This window comes from Xiphophorus hellerii, chromosome 18 (assembly GCF_003331165.1).
Source record: "Xiphophorus hellerii strain 12219 chromosome 18, Xiphophorus_hellerii-4.1, whole genome shotgun sequence".
Taxonomy (NCBI): Eukaryota; Metazoa; Chordata; class Actinopteri; order Cyprinodontiformes; family Poeciliidae; genus Xiphophorus; species Xiphophorus hellerii.
The window spans coordinates 14,607,711-14,628,035 of record NC_045689.1 but is presented as its reverse complement, the minus strand read 5'-3'; the positions used below and the strand labels follow the sequence as shown (position 1 = coordinate 14,628,035).

The window sequence follows — 20,325 nt, the reverse complement described above, 5'->3', positions numbered from 1 at the left end:
TTTATAGTAAGGTTTAAATGTTTTAGGGGAAATGTGAAAATGTTTTTAATTTGCTTCACAAATGAACCAAAACATATATGAAAACATTAAGATTAATGGCCCACTAAGCCCATGTTTCTCTCCATCTTTCATACACACACACAAGCCTACGCGCACACCCACACACCCTTTTTGCATTTAATTGAAATGTCAGCCTTACAGAAAGCATGTAGAATAGTTGTGCATGGAAAAGGGATGGATGGAAACCTCCATCCATTTGGGGACAGAAACCCTGGTTGCGTAACTCTTGCCTCGTTCAAAACCCTGTTATAATGCTGTAAAATACATGACACTTTTGTATGCAGTTTAAAGTATTCCCCTCCCAAAACCTTTTGTAACACATGGTTTAGACAGATGTCTCTGTTCTCTTTGTCTGCTGTGTGTGCAAAAAAAAAACTGACACTGCAATGCCAGATATGCAAGAGCTGTAGCTCTCCTTCCCGAACAGTCTGTCACAGATGACTCACTCCCAAATGTCCCGACCAGACTTGAGTCGATCACAGTCAATTAAATGCTCCTCTTCTGAGAATCCAGCCCCTATTCTCATCATACCTCCCTCCGAGTTTGATAATCAGACAACGGCAAACTCAAAATTCAGCTGGTTTTATCAGTTTTCATCAAGCTGTGACTACATTCAAGTCATTGCACTTTGTTGCAGTTTATTTACAGGTAAATTTAGTTATGACATGTTGGCATGATGGGTATGATTCCCATATAGAAAGTCTTACTTAAGATGTATTTCTTTATCCATTGTGGACTGATTATAAGGCGTACAAATACAAAGGTTCTTAAAACAAGAATTTGGTGCACTCGATTAATTGTATTGTTGATTTTGTCTGTTCAGACAGAATTATGCAACTAGAAAAATATGCATACATGCCAAACAAATATTTAGTTAAATAATAATTAGCAGTTTATATGCAGACAAGAATATTTTATCGCTAATCTTTAAGCCTCTGGGGTTATTCTAGCTGGATAGTTGACTAGTTTTCATGGAATACTTGGAAGAATGGATTTAAGCTATTGTCTGCAGTGTTTAGGTCAGGGCTTTGGGAAGGCTTTGCCTCAATGCTGATGTTAACCTTCTTTATACGTAGTTTCAAAAATCCAATTTACGTGTATTGAAGACAATTTTTCTGAGGAAACACAAAGTTTTTTTTCCAGGGAAAATAATCTGGTTGGGAAGGAACAATTCAGGAATATGAGCTAACTCATTCTAGAAATGAAATAAATCTAATTTATTCCAATTCAGTCAGACGCAGATTAAGTTACACGGAGTTCCGTCAGATCCAAATGATAACAATCAATCAAATGCAGAATTCCCATAATAACCACTTACAAATAGGATTTCTTTTTGTTTTGTTTTTCTTGGGAGATGGAGTCGAGGGATTAGGTTTATGTTTTTGTTCATACGACTAATTTGCTGATTTAAATGGAAGAAAATAAAGAGATGTAAAATAAAACAACAATGTTAAAAATGCCTGGGACACAAAATTTCCTCCTTTAAGCCCTGCACTGGATGTTTTTCAGTCACCCTGCACTGCAGCCCAGACGAGCTCAGCACTACACATGGCACCCTGCCCTGTTTATCCTCTTACAGTGATCCTCGTGAGGCGTAAAGGTTTTAATTAGTTAACCACAGCCTTTTTAGAATATCAGCCATTATCTGCCATTACCAAGTGAGCCAAACGGCTGCAGTAGCTCCACAATAGAAGTCTGCAAGCAAGGCTGACGGTCATCCACATTCTAACTGTGACATGCTTTATCACTAACTGCAGTTCAAAATGCTCTTTCATGCCCATCTGTTTGTTCACAGTTGCCTGCTACACACCACCCTTATCTTGTTTGTCTTTGACGAGAAAATAGCTTTTCTTAGCAGTGATTGTTCAGCAGTAAGTACTCGGCTTGTCAGATCCCATCACAAGCGTTTGATTTGAGCCGCATCGACCCTGATTGCAGCGCTGGGCAAAGCGGCTCCATTCAGATAGAAAGAGGACACAGCACAGTTTTTTTTTTCTTTTCCCTGCCAAAACTGCAGCCTTCGGATCTCTTTCACTGGCTCTATGAATATGAGCGTGTCAATACAGTCACTGCAGACAGCTGCATATGCCCCTGTGGCTTGGTTCCTGCCCGACTGAATCGATTCAGGCTCTGTTTATCTCATTAGCTTGTAGCATGTCATAAATCACACAATGACATTTTGTTTCAGGCCTGCAGCCTGCTGTGTAATAAGACTCAAATCCTCCCCTCAATGTGAACATTAGTCTGTCTACAGTTTTGCTCAGTGATGATGCAACACTGAGCTGATTGTAACTAAGCGCAGCCTCTTGGCATACATCCCACTGATGCTGTTTCACCCACTGACTTCATGTCCTCAGAGACTGGAGATAGAGGACACCCTTCTGTGGTCTGCACATATTCATAGAGACGAAGAATTAACTCATCAACAAAGAATTTAAAAACGGCTCATAATCAGTCTAAGATAAATTATTGAGATGTTAAATTGTGTGATTTGGTTCAGCATTGTAAATTTAAGGAAAGCAACCAAATAATAATAATAATCACGGTAAAATAAAAAGAAGTTCAGAATCAAGGCAGATTAATTTTAAACATCAGGGACAACAGCTGTCTAAAGACTCAATCAGGACCGTTGAGTTCTGCCTTAGGCCCACCATCGAATTCTGCATCTCACAACACGGCTTCACATTGCCAGAGTCCACTTGTGGTTAACCACCCCATCATTATGTTGCACAGACATTCATTACACAAACTTAGATTCTGAGATGACATTTTTCAATGAATATCTACTCAGCATAATATGTATTAATGAATTGTAACAATTCTAATAATATATTTACCCCATTTTCTCTGCTTTACTAAATGGAGACAGACATAAAGAAGAAAACGCCTCCCCCAAGTATCTTATGGGAACAAAAGACAAAAGTGCTATTTCAGTGTCTGTCTCGCCCTTGTTTTAAGAGGATAAAGTACAGCAGGTCCCTTAAGGCCAGTTTATTTATATGTTAAAAGAAGAACAAACTAGATACGATATTTAAAATCACTTGCCATATAGGGAAATCACTATAATCCGGTATCATGCAAAATTATCAATGTCCTTTGACTTTTTTTTCTATTTTGTCACATTATGGCTCTTACCTTTATCTGTTTTTATTGGAATTTAATGTGATGCCCAAAAAAACCATTATCTGTAGGATGATTGCGAAGTTGAATGAAACTAGTTTTATAAGTTTTCCTAGACTTTCAAACAGCAAGTCTAGTAGCATGTCATTATAATGTGGTGTTTTCAGTGTTAGTTTTTTATCAGAGTGTTTTACCCGTCAGCCAAGATGCCACCCTGGGCAGTTGCCCGTGTCGCCCATATCAGAAATCGTCACTGAACCTTTGAGTTTAGGTGAGAAATGATTTCTTGGGAAGTTAGCAGTGTTGCTATAGACTTTTTAGTTTTTGTTAAATTGGAAATCTTTTTACATTTTACAATAATGTGCTCCAAAAAACCTTCACGTAGCAGCTTATAGACACAGCCGGTGGGCTCTAGGATTGTACTCAGGGAAAGAGAGCTTAATGCATGCCAAACTTTACAGACTGGATTTTTTTTTCTCTAGATTTTTGTGCCCTTACTCACAAAGAACAGACAAAGAAGGGGAAGCAATGTGCAGCAATGGACCCAAAATTTAAAAATATTGACACTTTTCTTCCTAGTTGCGCACTACTTTGTGCATATATTTACAGGTTTATTCTCAAAATATAAGATTTCTAACGGGTAATTTCTTATATTATATTTCTTATAGTATATATATGAGCAACTTAATCAAATGCATGGGAAGCATTGGAAAAAACCCCGCTGTCTTCTCTGTACATACATTTAATGCTACTTAACAGTTTTATTAAGTTTGAACACTAGTGCTAAAGGCTGCTGGGAGAATCGCCTTAGGCTGCAACAACTCAACCTTTCAAAACAACTGACTACAGATATGCCAATTAACACAAACCTGACTGACCTCAAAGCAAATGTTACACTCAAAATTGCAGTGAAAAATAAAATACTTGATCTAATTTTGATGTTTATTTTGCAAAATGAAACTGAACAGTGAACTCAAGAAGACAACTATAGAGGTAAATGTGTTTCAATGAATGGTTGGTGCCAACTCTAGATTTTTAACAAATGGACAGACTTTGAATAGGATCAAATCCTGCGTCTTAATTGCCACTAAATTGACCAGGATGTTTGGTTAAATGTTCAAAATCCTGACACAGTGCAAAAAATATTACTCTTTATTTGAAATTAAGATATATTTTCACAACTGGCATTTCATGTTAGATCTAACTGTGAGCTATGTCCTCCAAAAATAAGTAGGGGTATATTCTTTTTACGTTGTGCAGTGTTGTTGCATATCTGGCCATCTTACCTCTTCTGTTTGAAAGTCAAAGTCTGCTTTAACCCTTTCATGCATAGTGGTCACTACAGTGGACAGCTATCTAAAAGCCATTTTCTTGTGCTTCCTGTGGATTTTTATGTTATAAATGCACACAGACCACTGAAGTGGACACTAATGCATCATAAAATATACCATCAACTACTGGCCATCAGCTGCAAATGCAAGAAATTATTTTTGTTAAATACAATATGGCCGACAGACAAAAAAGCATGAGAACAGACCCGGTCCTCCTTCTACTGTAGACGACTCTTGCAAGTAAAAAAAATATTGTGACATCAGATAACCCCTAAGGAACAATACTACTGATGTATTTTTCAAATAACAACTTTGTATTTGGACAAAATTACAATTGATCACATAAAAATAAAAAATAAAAAATAAATTATTTTTACAAAAAAATGTTCCTACCTTTTTTATGCCTTAAGAAAAGAATTTTAAAAAATGGAAAAAAAATTCTGACACAAAGGATCATAATTCATGCATCAGAGGGTTAATTAGTAAAATTATAGAATAAATAGCTTTTGGCTCCTCATAGGCATGAAGAATTGTGAACGAGCTCCCATATTTATATTTATACACAATATCTATATCTCTTGCTATAACCCCTTATAGTCCATACATACATAGTCTTGTACATCTGTAAATAAATATTTATATCTCGTAGAGCACTTCTGGATAGATGCAAACTACATCTCGTTGCTTGTACTTGTGACAGTGCAATGACAATAAAGTTGAATTCTATTCTATTCTATTCTATTCTATTCTATTAATATGGAAGAAGGTTCAAACTATAACACTATTACGAGCTGCTTTTGTTTTGCTCGTTTTTAGACTGCATAATTTATGAAAATGAAAAATTAAATATGGGATGGGAAAATAAAAAAATTATGACAATAAAGGCAATGTGACCTATTTTGAGTCTAGCTTATTCAGAACACTCAGTTGGTAAAGGAACCCTCATGAAATCATTATGGACATGAACAGTCTCAGCTCTTTATTTTCTATCTACAAATTTAGAGTTTGTTCACTGTAATTAATTCCTGTATAGTCAAGAAGCTTACCAAATTAATGCTGGTGCAAAACAGGTCAGACTCACAGCTCTACTGCTCTTATTAAACTATTAATTAAAGTCCAAATGCAGAGAGGCGGTAAATGAGTGCGCTAGCTGCTCCAGTAGGTCACCTTGTCCTTTAAATGTTTTGACTTTCAGCCAATCGTAAAAACAAGTTGGATTTTTGACAGAAACACACAGCAAATATCATTAAAGAGATCCGGAGAGTGGCAAAGCAATCTGAAGAAAATTTTTGTAGTAAATAAGTTTGACAAAAATTACCATACTTGTTTACCTTGGTAACAACAGCGTTACCAATGAGTTTCTCTGTATTTTTCACGGGACACTTTGTGGCTCAGACATGCAACGCTGGGAGAGAGATAGAATTGGCACATTCTTTAAATGAAACACCAGTAGGAAGAACAAAAACAACGAGCTTCAGTAAAAGGGTTGTCATTATTTACTCCAAAGTTTGCGATCTAGCGCCACTTGACGTCTCTGAGCTTACCTCTTTGCACAGGAACTTCTTCTGCAGGCTTCTGCAACTTACACAGCAGCGTGTGTTTACATTTCTGAGCAGCCTCTCTTTCTAATTTCAGTGTTTGACAGGAGATGGATCATTTGGCGTCACACAATGACCTAATTTAACTGCGTAATGCAATTCAAATAGGTTCTCCTCCCCCCTTTGTTTTGACACATTCCCTTCATTATTTGAACTAACTTGAATGTTGCTGTTCTGGTTTTGTTGGTTTGGATATGTAAATATCCTATGCATCAATATTTAATCTGTTTTTTTTTTTATTTTTCATTCTGCAAATAAGTGTGCGCTCCACGCATTCAGTCTTAAAAGTCACCAATGCTATGTATGTGCAGAAATCTTTTTTTTACCTATATATGTAAATGGATGTTTAAGCATTAAACATCAATTAATTATAAAAAAACAAAGAACATACTTTTATTTCTATGTATTTGAGAATCAAATCTCATCTAGAGAAAAAGTTAAGAATTGAGGCACTACTGCTGGTGTGATATGCAAAAGGCATAATATAATGCTCATTGCTGTGAATAATCACTTGGTTTATTAAATCTTCAAACCATGAACTAAAGGAGAAGGAATTGGACAGTGAATGGCCTCATAGTCAGTCATGCCTATAGGCGGTTTTGCCTGAAGTCTTTCCCAGAGCCTTTACACCCATTTTAATGAAATCACAAGCCACATTGCCCAGATTTTTTTTTTTTCAAATTTCCTGGCAGCCTTTTAACATTTTACAGGGTTTGTAGCAATAAACAGCAGCTCAGTCAAGAGGTATGCGATACACCCTATTATATGACCTCAGCTTTAAATGACAAGTCATGCGAGTTTTCCCGTTCAGTTCAGACATGATTCATGTCGGACAAACATCCTGTTTGTTATTAACTCTGGAGATTAAGATCAGCAGAAAATGAGATTGCTTTTGTTGATGAATTCACAAGCCTGGCAGCACCATTAGCACTAACAATGGATCCGCAAGATACATCAAAGCTCTGCTTAATGATGAGCAAGTTGTTCGCAGGAGATAGCGCGGCATGTCAGCCTTCGTGCCATACATCGTGAAAACAAAAGCAAAGAATCAGAGGCAACACTGGTGAAATATCAAGTTGATAAATGTAATTTGTGCAATCAGAAATGGTTTTCTTCCCAGAGAGGGCAAAGAGTGTTTTCCAAAGTTTGATTAAGTAAGATTACTTGTTTGTTTGCTAATTTTTGTTGTGTTACAATGTTTAAGTATCTTCTGTGGAATAGACTTATGACATTCAGTCTGATTATGCAGAAATAATGGGGTAATGCTGAAAACCCGATACATCCACAGCATCAGTCAGTGGAGGCTCATTTAATTTGCAGGAATGACTGAAATAAATGCACAGTCAACTTTACAATTAGAACATATTAGTATGTCAAATCAATTCTACTGTAAAAGACTTACTTCTTTTAAGCTGGCTACAATTGACCTGTTCTTGTTCTACACTTCGCACACAATGGTAGTTTACCCATATAGTTCAAGGAGAGATGCATGTAGTTGTTCGCGCTTTCTAAAACTTTGATCTTCACCTCATTGTAAGGTGAGGCATTCTCTACATGATCCGTTTAACTGAGAAAGACATCAGCACTCTAAGAAATCTAAAGCGCACTGGACCATAACCTGGATCGCAACTCCTCAAAATGTATGGTTCCTCCTTACATTTTTATTATTTTTGTTTTTTACTTGGATACAACCAAAACTAAATAAATAGTGGCCATCTTAAGCGTATGTGACAAAATTATAAATTAAACAAACAATAACCTTTTTTTTTTAACCAGATAAGAACCTTGTTGAGATCTACGATCTCTTTGCCAAGAGGGACCTGGCAAGATAGCTGCACCATCTCAAATAGTGTTGATATAATTTTCATAACTGTAATAATCAGTATGTCATTATTTTAGCAGCTGTAATGTTTTTAAAAAAGCAACATTATTTGGTTTTAAATTTTAACAGAAAAAGGTGCTCAGAATTTTACTCACATGAATGGTGACTAATTATGACTTACTTGTATGTGGTTCTCAATTTCTTTATCAAATTTAACTCAATCTGTCATCATAGTTGCAATGGGTAGAACCTCTGCCATGACTGGGTGAGACCCATAAATTTGTGTATTTGTTCATTGAACAACTCTAGTTAATGTTGCTCTGGCAAGTGGAATAATCTCCCAACCTCTTTATAGAGCAGTTCTTTCCTCTGCAGAGGTGCACCAACACTTGTTCTCATTAAAGCTGCGGATTTAGGATAAAATCCTCAAGGATTTTCTCAAAAGAGTAATTTAGGGAGCTTGTTTGTGCCTCAGACCCCGTACTCTTTTTCCTTGATCAGCACAGCGTTTCCCTATCTGTCTGTAATTGCAGTTGCTACATGTGCATCAAGGTGACTGTTCACCAAACTCATAAAAGTGTTTAAGCTTTGGAAGATTCACTATCACTTTCATTTATATTTGGCTCCTATTGTAACCAGAGCTACACTAAGAAATCACCTGAGTTGGAATATATTCAATTTGACTGACTGGTGAGGGAACATTCTGAAACTCTGACTCTATCTGGATTATTTTCTTGCCTGTCATCTCTGCCTCAGTGTTGGCTGATACAGCAAAAATTACTCAAAAAATATCTCGGGTAACGCATTGAGTTTCACTACCACTACTAATATAACAGCTGTGGTATGCTCCGCCCCTATGCGGAAGTAGAGCATAGGGGCGGAGCCAGTGTCATGTCAGTTACTATTCTGCAGTCAAAACTAACACGCCTGCGGTATTCACCACCACTGTCTGGTCACATTATCTTCACATGGTTAAGGGTGTCAGTAGGCGAATACCTCTGTCATCATGTGAAATTATCATCTCCTTCTGACACCTTCTGTTGTGCAGGACATATTAAACTAAATCTACGGCCTCACAGTCAGATAAATGCAACACCTCCTCCTGCTGGGTTTAAGACAATGCCAAAGACACAAATTGTGCCAGTTCTGTTACCGTGATTATAGTTTAAATTCATTTTTCTTTGAAGGACGGACAGGAACTCTTTCATTTTACTTGTGTATGTTATATGATTGTGTAACGGGTGGCATCAATGAATTTCCAGAAGTCATTCAGTCAGGTTTCAATGAGATTTTTTTTTATTCTGGGGGAGAAGAGTAAAAACAAATCAACCTCCTCTCCAATTCCCTCTCCCTGCACTCCAGCCCCACAGCAGCGCGGAACAACGCTGAGTACTAACATTTCTTTTTCTCAGATTCAACAAAAGTCAACAAAAAAAAAAAAGAAATCATCTCACAAAAATCATAAACTAAAAACAAGAGGAGAAAAACGCCACCTGTTGGCCACAACAACGCAATACAATGGGACAGAGTAAAATAAACAGAGATAAAAAGTATAACTTAAAATAAAAACACATACCTGGGGGAGAAGAGTAAAAACAAATCAACCTACTCTCCAACTCCCTCTCCCTGCACTCCAGCCCTAAATGTGAAAATAAAAACTATGTTCAACCGAGCTGTGCTAGACTAGCACCAGTTGTTAGCGCCAAAATAAAAAAAAAGGAAATTATAATAAAACTGTTTATAAAAACCCACAATGACTGTCAAAACTGAAAAACAACACACTAACAAACAATAATAAACAACATATGGTAGAGACCTCAACATGAACAACATCCATACAGAAAAACAAACATATATCGCAACAGCAAACTTTCCTCTGACTTACCCACAGCAGCGCGGAAGCTGTGAGGGAAAAGGGGGAAGAGGAGGAGCTATGAGGCCTGGAATGAACTACGGAAGCCCAGGAGACATAAACGAGTGCAGAAGGGCGATCCCCGCAGGCAAAAACAACAAATAAAAATAACTGAATAAGATAAAATTCACAAATTCTCAATATAAAATAAATTAGATATAATAATTAAAAAAAGCACATTTGTAACTCTGTTACAATTGTAACATGACAAAATATGTGAAAATTGTCCAGACAGATATCAGAGGAGGGGTCTGTTTGCTACTCTTTTCTTTGTCTGTATGAGGCCCGTTTTGGGGGGTAAAGCTTGGAGTTTAGATAAGAGTTTTACATTTGTTGTTTTTGTGCCTGTAGACTGCGTGAATCTGTGTCATGTACATGTGATTACACATACCAAATGCCTCCAGTAGCATCTTCAAGCTTTTTCCTAATCTTCAGCAAGGCCTGATAAATGCGAGCAAAACAAGCGATTCCACACTGCCAGCTTGTCTGTAAGACGCCTCTTTTACAACACAGTAGCACCACCCCAAGGGATCATTGGTTAACCTCAAACACACATAGGGAGATTATACTAAAACATTTCATTAAGAAAAAGGGAAACCATTACAAATCACCCAGCAATAGTAGCTGAATATTTCTCATGAACCTTAGTGTTATAGATGTAAAACTAAATATTGTATTGTTTCATGCATCTACCTGTTTAGGAGGTGATGAGCAGGATGAGTCATTTCAACAATACTATGTAGGCAATCTGAACCCTCTCCAGTTTGCCTACAGGGTAAAACGAGGCGTGGAGGATGCAAGCTCAACTATTTTAAACATAGTGATAACAAACATGGACTCTGCAGTACCAAATACCCAGATTTTATTTATGGACTTCTCCTCTGCTTTTAATACTGTAAACATTAGCACTCTGTTGCATTGCCTCCAGAGCCTACAGATCCACTGAAGTTCGATCTTATTGATAAAAGCGTACTTTTTAAAGTACGCGTTTTCAAATGGTTTTTCAAATGCACCGCTCACACATTCTCCCTGGCTCTCTGCTATGCTACAGCTGGTTCACCACAACATAACCTGCCACGATTGCTCAGACTAGTCTCATCTGTCTCACTGTCACAACATGTTGACTTTTTGAATAAATGTGAAAAAACATATATTTGTAATAGTTACATATTGTGGCTGTAAGTCAAGTAAAATGGCTTTGAATACAGGGTTCCAACAAGGTTATGTTGTGTCCCTCATCCTGTTCTTTGTCTGTATTAATAGCATTACTTTTAACAGGGAGCCTTTTTATATATACTGAAGTACCTTGGCGGCACACATGGACAGCAGGGGTCTCTCACCCAGGATCAACTGGCTGTCCATGACCTGGTCACTTAACTCCAGCACAAAGACAAATAAGTTGTGCTGTGTCAGACCAGTGCTTTTTAAGCCTCTGATTATTCAGGGAAGGTTTTCCAGGTAGAGTCCTTTCAGTATCTAGGAAGACAGACGGACAACTATCTGTCCTTCCAAACATACTCTGATATAATTTATGATAAAACCCTCCAGCACTCCAACATTTAAGGAAGCTGCAACATTTTGACGTTGGCAAAAAAATATTTTAATCATAATTTACCACTCAGTTATAGATTCCAAATAATTGGCTCATCACAAACTTCTCTGTCCTATCCTGTGATCAGGAAAGCCATTCTGATCACCGAGGAACCGTCACGTCCCATCCTTCACTCCTCCCATCAGACGGGAGTTACAAGCTTCCACTGGCCAGGGAAGCAAAATACAAAAAAGAAAATCATTCATCCAAACCACAATTATAGCCAAAAATAGCAGAGGCATTTATTTACACGTTTATAATTTTTATCTTCTATATTTGTCTCTGTTGGATGTTTTACACTTGTTTAGAGAGCCCCGTCGAAGAAAACGTCAAATAAGGTCAAATAAGGTTTTCTGTTCTCTATCCATCCATTTTCTAACACCCCTGTCCCTAGTGGGGTCAGCAGGGGTGCTGGTGCCTGTCTCCAGCTAACATTCCGGGCAAGAGGCGGTGTGGTTTTCTGTTCTATTTTATTCTAAAAAATTAAACATTTTAATGTGACTTTTCTGTCAGTAGCAATAGCTTCTAAGTTCCTGAGAACACAATATAGGATTTTATTTGACAGTGATGAAACATAATTGAGGTGGACACCTACTGACTCAGCTTACCGATAGCTATGGAGGATGTCACCATCTATAAAGATAACGACCAAACCCAGGGGTCTACATTCTTAGCATTCGGAGCAGCTTGACACCGTTCTCTGCCATCTTTACAGTTCGACTGGGAGTCTGCATGGTCATTTCCAGTATCTGTCATAATCTTTGGTTTAGTTGTCACTTCTCTTTTGAGTTTTGTGTTTTATGTCTAATGTTTTATTACTGTGCATTGTGTTGATTGTTTTTTTTTCTGTTAGTTTTTTTTTTTTTTTATTTTAAGCTTGTTCTAAACTGGTGGTTCTCTTACTGCTGTTTTCCATCAGTCTAATTACTCTTCTTACTGGGTGGCTAAGGGATGGATCATGCAAAATGAAGTTCATAGATTTTTTTTTTTTAAACATGCATACTTGTTATGAAATTATATCAGCTCTGCCACTACAGGATCACTACATGGAGATCCATCCTGCACATATGCACATTTGGGCACATAAGGCATGGACAGATTTTCTCATGAAAGCATTTTTAAAGAACTAAAGTCCAAATCAACATTTGGATGCTTTCTTTAGGTTTTGGTGCAAATTATATTTTTATGTAAACTTGTTTAATTCTGCAGTATTATGCCTAAAACTGTATTAGTACTGCCCTCTTTGGGTTGAACAGTGGCTACTGCAGTTTAATTTTCCTATTGGTTAGAACAGTACAGCTTGGTTGATGTCTACATCACAGCCCCACTTTCAAGTAAAAAACTGTCTCACTCAGACACATACACATGGCAAGTCAGAAGTTGAAATTATGGCCGTCGATCAACAGCATTTTTCATGTTTGTACAAATATGATTCAGTTGCGATGTGAACATGGAGTGGAATGAGTCTCTTCTCTGCAATGACTGCAAGTGGGATATACTGCAGGATGACTGTGAAACTGACCACAGTGTTTAAGAAGCAGGAGGGACTCGTGGCAGCATTCGCTTCTCCCTCAGGACTGTTGCTACAGGGCGATTGTTGCTATGTGTTGTTGCCAAAATCTCCAATAACATGGAATAAGGTTCCCAGATTTGTCACTAGTTGCTTTTTGAAAAAAAATATTGCTATGTACAGTGACAAATGGCTAAGTCCACAGCTGCATGCAGACAGACTGAGTAGATATTTTCTGTCAGATGCCCTCCTTGTTACAACCCCTCCTGATTATCCCTGGGGAAGGACTGGGATTCAAACCAGGAACCTCTGTGATCACCTGCTATACCCCCCAAGCCACTGCCGCAGAGTGAGAAGTGTGTTGAAGCAACACAGTGCAGGCTAGCTAACATACAAATAGGCCAGTTATTCCTTAGTAATATCACTATGTTACACTTCCGGTGTTACTCTAGGTAGAGTAATATCAAGAAACAACATTAATGATATTCTGCACCATAAACAAGATAAATTAAAAACTAGTATTTAATACTTGTACGCAAATTAAACTAGTATTTTCACCATGTTTTGCTATAGTGTTTTTCAATTTTGTACAGTGGAGATTTAATGTTCCAATATGATCTGCGAAGTTGAATGTGCTGGCAGCATACACAGGTCTTTATGAGCCCCATTGTTGTTGTTATTGCTGTTGTTTTGTTATTCATTTAAACACTGCACATAAAAAAGCATAATTACAAATTCTAAGTGATGTTCTTTTTTGTGAAGAACATCACAAAAAAAGTGGCTTTCAAGTGTATATATCTAAAAGTTAGTTCTTTTGCTAAAGAACATCCTTTGTGCAACTTTAATGCTTTCTGCTATTATCCCTCTTAGATAGCATACCTTTCTCATACTATAATCCTCACCTTTCAAACTCAATTTCCCATTTACGCGAGCAGCGGTGGCCTGCAGAGCAATCAAATCTGACAATCTTCCAGAAATTGCTGAAACAAGGCAAGGCGAATTCAACAGATCCAGCAGTTTGTAGGGAGTTGAGCATCTAATTACCTGGTGCTGCTGGTCACTCCAAGCAGCACCAAGCGGCTGTGATGAACCTCAGGCAAACAACTGTTGTCCCTGGAGAGAAAGGAAACTGCTGCAGAGACGACTGAGAGTCTCTGCCAGCCAGAGTGTGTGGAGCGCAGTTTATTCTAATTCCTCTGCAGGACATTAATGAGCCACAATAGTGGCTGTTTTAATGGGCAGCCAGACAGATTTTAAGAGCCTGATGGTTTGTAATCCAGTGAGGTACTGTTGCACTGCTGCAAGGCTGAAAACATTTGTTCTTAGTAGACATTTTGCTTTACTCTTGTGTTTAGACCAGGTAGTACAAAGAGCATGTGCCCAGTGTGTTTTATAGCAGTCCTCTGGCAAAATTATGCCCAAACAAAGCCATTAAATTGATATTAATTAAACACATCTTAACAAGGCCTATGGCACCATAAACCAGAGGGACTTAATAAATTCACCAATGAAAAGCAAACAATCTTTACCTATATTTAGAATTTGTCTGCTTCTTGTGTTTAGTTTTGCTTCACGCTACAGCAATCAAATAAGTCTCAATTCTTACAATTCAGAAATGTGAAAAGTATTTTTTTTCAGTCTAGTGAGTTAAGACATTTATAGCATAAAGTATTCATCTTCACTGACATCTTGGTTCACTGTAAAAATCCTTCCTTTATTTTCTCACAGCTTATCGTGCAAACTCCTGGAGTTCAAAACTCTACAACACAAAAACTTTATAGATTTATAGATATTTATGCTTAAATAGGCGGCCTGCGTGGAACTAGATGCTAACATTAAAATGTCAATTCTATGTGCTTGCCTGTTTTCTCCACTTCCATACATCTATATATATATATATATATATATATATATATATATATATATATATATATATATATATATATATATACAGTATATGTATATACAGTATGTCTCACCTACTAACAGGAGCTATGATGTCAACACATTAAGTGTTGTCACTGCACCTGTCAGGGGTTACTATGCCTTAATATTGTATTTTGTAACTACTTATTCGTCCTATGTTTTCATCCTGAATGAAAACAATTTTTCAGGTAATTCTCTCAATTGAGTGAATCATTTTAAGAATACCTATATGCAGACGTTCAGTAGGCGGCCTGTTTCAAACACAAACACGAAAATATTTTAACTAAATGGACAAAAGCCGCACCTAACTAGATACTGTACTGAACATTCTGACACTAGTCGTATAATGCTTTCTGTCTACTGTGGCTGATAAAAGCCCACCTCTTCTTCTTGTCTCTTACATTTGCCCTGCTGGTACAGAAGATGGATGACTCCACAGCTAAATCTGCAGAGATGCTCAGATGCTTTCAAAGAGAAACCTCCACCACACACACACACAAAAAGACTTCAAACGGAGATGAATTCAGCCTGGTGAAGTGTATTTTCAGAACCTGCATCTGTGAGTTGTCCGTGTAGGTAGACATGGTTCACCTGCGCCCACATGCTTCTGAAACAACTGCACTGTTGCCGATAGCTAGCAAAACATTTGTTTAGTCTCATCCCTGTGTCCTGTCAGATCTCATACATATCATTACACCAAGAAATGATGTGTGAAATGATGACTGCATGGAACATGCTGAAGGAAAATCCTCCACCTGCATTCACAGTCAAGTTCACCTATACAAAGAAATAATGACAGCTACTATTATCCACTCAATATTTCTTTCTCAGCATAGTGTGGGTTATATATATGCTTTAAAGTCTTTGTATCATGCTGTTTCAATCCATTTAATCCAAAAAAGGTGCTGTAAATGTGAAACTGCCTCACATTTTTGTCCCTGCTATTAGCTTCAAAGCTTTTGTTATGTAAAGTCGTATCTTTATTCTCAAAAATTGCCAATTAGCTAATTTCTGCATTGTATCATAGTTATGATCAAATTGGATTGTAAGTAATTAAAAATCTTATAGTCTAAATGACTGAATTGTTTCTCCCCTTGTCTCGGATTCTCTCCAGTCGATTTTTGGCCAATCGGCAAACAGAAGGAGAAGTTGTGAAAGGTGACGTTGATTTTGTACGCTGCTTTACATTTGTAATCTGTCTGTAGTTTTAGCAATGGCAGTGGAGGAAGTGAACAAAGCTGTTCTGTCCATGTTGGCCACACTTCCAAATATTGAATTAACATTTTCAGCTGCTTCATTCACATCTGTATTTCTTTCCAACAGTGGAGGACGGTTGTTTACAATGCAGGCAATTTCCGGAAAGTTTCTTAGCGTCAAACTGGCGCTTTGCATACATCACGACCAAATGTTAGTGATTATTTAAAACTTCTACACAGTCCACACCTCCAGGGAGCAATCGTTTCTCTATAGCTAAGCCCAGACTCTCTCTATGACGCAAAGTGTAGTACAAGGGGATGGTTTTAACCAGGCTAGATTTGAACTACATTATTAATTAATACATTATTACAAATAGTAAATCCACAACTAAAGTTATCTTAAATTTTATTACATTAAACAAATATAATTACAAACTCGTATATGTGCAGCTATGTAATGTAGAAGTATAGTTTGTAATTCTGACCTGTCAGCACTCGGCTCGCTCCGCCAGAATAAGGGGTGCAACCTTGAACTGAGAGTGAAAAGACAAGCTGCCCATCTCCATAAATGAGATCTGTATCCTCCTTGCTGACCTAGCTGGACGAAGCAGAAACAGAATATGTACCCAGGGTCAAAAAGTGCAGTGCAAAGCCATGCCAGAGAAACAGCTGGGAACATGAACAGCATTGCAGTGTTGCTGCACTTTGCTGTACAGGCTAAAAAAGCTAAGGCCAGGTGTTGTTTTGTTGTGTTAGCTCAGTGTTAGTGGCTGAATATAAACCATTACGCCTTGTGCTGCGTTTCTTAGTGTAGATTAATTGGGACATGGCAGCAAACAAAAATAAATTTGATTCATTCCTCAAGATTATATCACAGATATACACTCATCTCTACTTGACTGAACATGAAGGAGATAACATATTTATTAATCATTTAGAAAATAAAGCTGATTTTAAATGATGAATTATTCAAAAATAGTTTATATTTTTGAACTGGCTTAATGACTGCAGGTTACTCTGAAGGTTTGGTGACAAATCTCAACTCATGACCCATCTACCAAATTTCATTCTTGACAGTTGGTATGAGGATTCTTTGAGCTATCCCTGTGTTTCGTTTCTGTAAAACAAGGTGCTGATAACAACCATATCAACATATCAACTCTGGTATCATTGTTCAAAAGAATTCTTCTTATAGAGAAAGAAAAATATTCCCTTCAAAGCACTTTAAAATAGGACATACTAGTTCACTTTCTAATTTAGCTGTAATATAAAATCTGTAGTGTCTGAATTGTAGCTTTTAGGTTTCTATTCACGGTTTAAATAAGGAATAAATTGTCTGGAACATTCACTCCTGGGAAATCTTGAGTGTTTTTAAATTGTTTCCACTGGTAAAAAAAAAATCTTCCTCACTGGAATAATGAATTTTAAATATTTTTCAAACATTCTTTCTATACTTCCCACATGAAGTGGGTTAAGATCATTGCTGATGATTTCCCATCCCGGCATTGTACTTACATTTACCTGTCTGCTCCAGATCAACAAATTGCAAAAGCTGCTTTAATAAGGCTGGTCTCACTTGCTGATTATCAATCAAACAAGAGCACTTGATAAAAAATACACCTACCTGCAAATTTCACTCTTAAATACAAGCGCTTCAGCATTTTTATGACAGTATAGACTCCATTGTGTGGTATTTTGTTTTTGAGCATATGAGGACTTAACCTGGCAAAGACCAAATCATTTTTGCCCAGATATTTATTATTTCTGAGCTTGAAATAATGTCTACATATAACATTATTGTAGACATTATTGTGAGTGAATGCAAAATCATTTACACAAACTCCAAATTTAAACAGTGCTACCGCTTTCATTTTCACTCCCTCACTAGGATACATCTCTGGTAATCTGCAGGTTTTTCATTATGTACCAAAAGTTCACAGGAGGTTGAAAAGAAATGTTTGTGGTCCTCTGTCGATAAAGACAACAACTATGTCTTTCATCTCGTCTTTAGTTTTCAGCTGCTGAATTAAATCTTCCCCTTTCATTACCCCAGTGCCTGGGTTTCCAATATTATCAGAATGTTGAAAATATCAACTCTGCAACCCACTTTACTATATGCCTCATAATTTATTCATTTCATAACACCTTCCTTCCCTTTTTGGAACACACACCATGGGATTTTCAGTTCATCCATTATGAAATACAGAGTATTCGTGTTTCATTTATCCGTTGAACCCAGCTGAACTAAATCCTCTGCTGGTCAGTTTGCAGAAGGTTGCTCTCTTCTTTCCCTTCTGCCATCTCAGCACCCCTAGATTCTCATCACAAGAATAATCACCAATTCTTTATTCATCAGTCTGGTGCTCAACTCAGCTCGCGGAGCCTCTCTGCAACATGCAATACTGCAGCCTGTGTGGATTCTCCCTCACTTCCAATGAGCAAGACAGAGAACAACCCGGGGAGGAGGATGGCAATCTACCGAACGCTGCTCCAAACCTGATGAGCATGAAAATTGGTTCATTTTTGTCAAGCCCTTGTTCATGCTTTCAAGTGCCTCACAGATTTTTATCTGACGGTGGCAGCCGGGGCAGAGCATAACAAGAGACAATTGTGTGAGATCATGATTTTTACCTCATTCAGAGACTTCAGCGTGAGGCTCGTATTCCAAGCTTCCGAGTCGACTCCGAGTCATCCTAGAAATCCAGTTTTTGTCCCTGCTTTACGCCGTCTATCCCCCTGTTTCTCTTTCTTGCCCCTTGTCAAAAGAGAGACAGCCTTCAAAGCATCTCTTTCTTTTACTCTGCTGTGTTAGTATTCATTGAATGAATAAAAAAAGAAAGAAAAAATTAAAACAAAGAGATGTCAAGGTCCACGGATTTATTTTCCTCCCTCTTTTCTCTTCTCTTCTTGCGCTTAAACACACCAGATCGGGCTCATGAGCAGAGACGATGTATGTGTTTTGCCTTCTCCTCTTCTTTCTCCTGCTCTCCCTCCCACCCTTTTCCTTGCTGATTCTCTTTGAATCTCTTTCTGCTTCACTCTGTCCAGGGCTCACACAGGAGCAGGCTGCCTTCTCATGATGGCTGAGACGCGTGCAGAGACATCTGTGAATTTGCTTATGGTGGGGGACTAAAGCAGCCGCTTAGCTGAGACTGAGACCACCCTCCCCTCCTCCCCTCGCAGAGATGGGCTTTCTAACGGCATGTACCACTGAAGCTCGGACAGGGTGGGCTGCAGCACTCACAAATGGAGGGGGGGGATCGAGAATGCATGAAAAGGGAAAGTTCTTCAAAGAGAATGAGAGGAAAACAGAATAATATCAAGTCAAAGATTGAGAGACAAACGTAAAGGAGTCTGCTTTCTCATTTTCTGGTTAATATTTAGGCTTGGTTATGGGGACAGCCTACTGTTTTTCTCCTATCAGTTTAGTGATGCGCAAATGACTTGAGTGAAATGACACTTCATTCTAACAGCTTGGACCACTGCAAAATCGCTGTATAAGACATGAGGACATATGCTGGTTTTGGCAGAGGAGACGTAATTCTGGAAGAACTACAACTGTGTCACAGATAGATAAGACATTCACTTACGCCTGACTGACTGCACAATGCGTCACATGCAGAAACCTTTTCTGGAAAATGGCTTGAATTAACTCAATTCTGGGTGCAGAGAAAACCATCTCTTGTTTAAAAACTGAAGAGGAAGCCGCTGCGTGCCTCTCCAGATGCTGTTTCTGCCATGAGTGATTGGCAGCCTCCCCCCTGATGCCAGTTCTGTCTCTACATTTCCATCCTCTCAAGCAGCGCACCGTCTAATTTCAGGCGTCACTGAATAAAGAGTCTGTCTGTTGCCGAGGTGAGACAGCGTCTGGTGTGAACCTCAGGAAAAGCCATCCCACCTCCTATGAGCCCAGAGAGCATATCTGACTTTCCGGAGAGTTGGAACTAGAGGAGGTGTCACAACTCCATGGGAGCACTGCACTGGATGTCACTCCTGGAAAAACATGACCAACAGGAATAATAATACCAAAAAAAAAAAAAAATGAGACAAGTCATAATTCTCCTCCAACTTATCACATGCTTGCCAATAAAGAAACTCAAACAGAAGACATCCCTACACATTTGTTTTTAATTATGTCTTGTGTCGTATCTCATATTAAACACACAGGCTACTTTGCATTTTGCTGTCACGGTGTAATGAAAAAGGCGGTAGGCAAGAGGGAATTCAAATCACTAAATTGCTGTTATGAGTGGAGCCAC

General features: G+C 38.1%; 1 protein-coding gene across 5 annotated transcripts in view; it reads right to left on the bottom strand.

Moving 5' to 3' along the window:
- b3gat1a (beta-1,3-glucuronyltransferase 1 (glucuronosyltransferase P) a) overlaps window positions 1-20,077 on the bottom strand; it is a 104,714-nt gene extending 84,637 nt beyond the window's left edge. The window contains exons 1-2 of one of the 5 annotated variants that reach the window (XM_032590561.1): window positions 18,698-19,301; window positions 16,552-16,664 (exon numbers count right to left, since the gene is read on the bottom strand). The gene's annotated coding sequence lies outside the window, so the exon portion shown is untranslated. Of the gene's footprint in view, window positions 1-16,551; window positions 16,665-18,697 lie in introns of all 5 variants that reach the window. The other 4 variants (XM_032590564.1, XM_032590562.1, XM_032590560.1 and 1 more) reach the window with 4 other exon arrangements.
- Window positions 20,078-20,325: the final 248 nt, after the last annotated feature.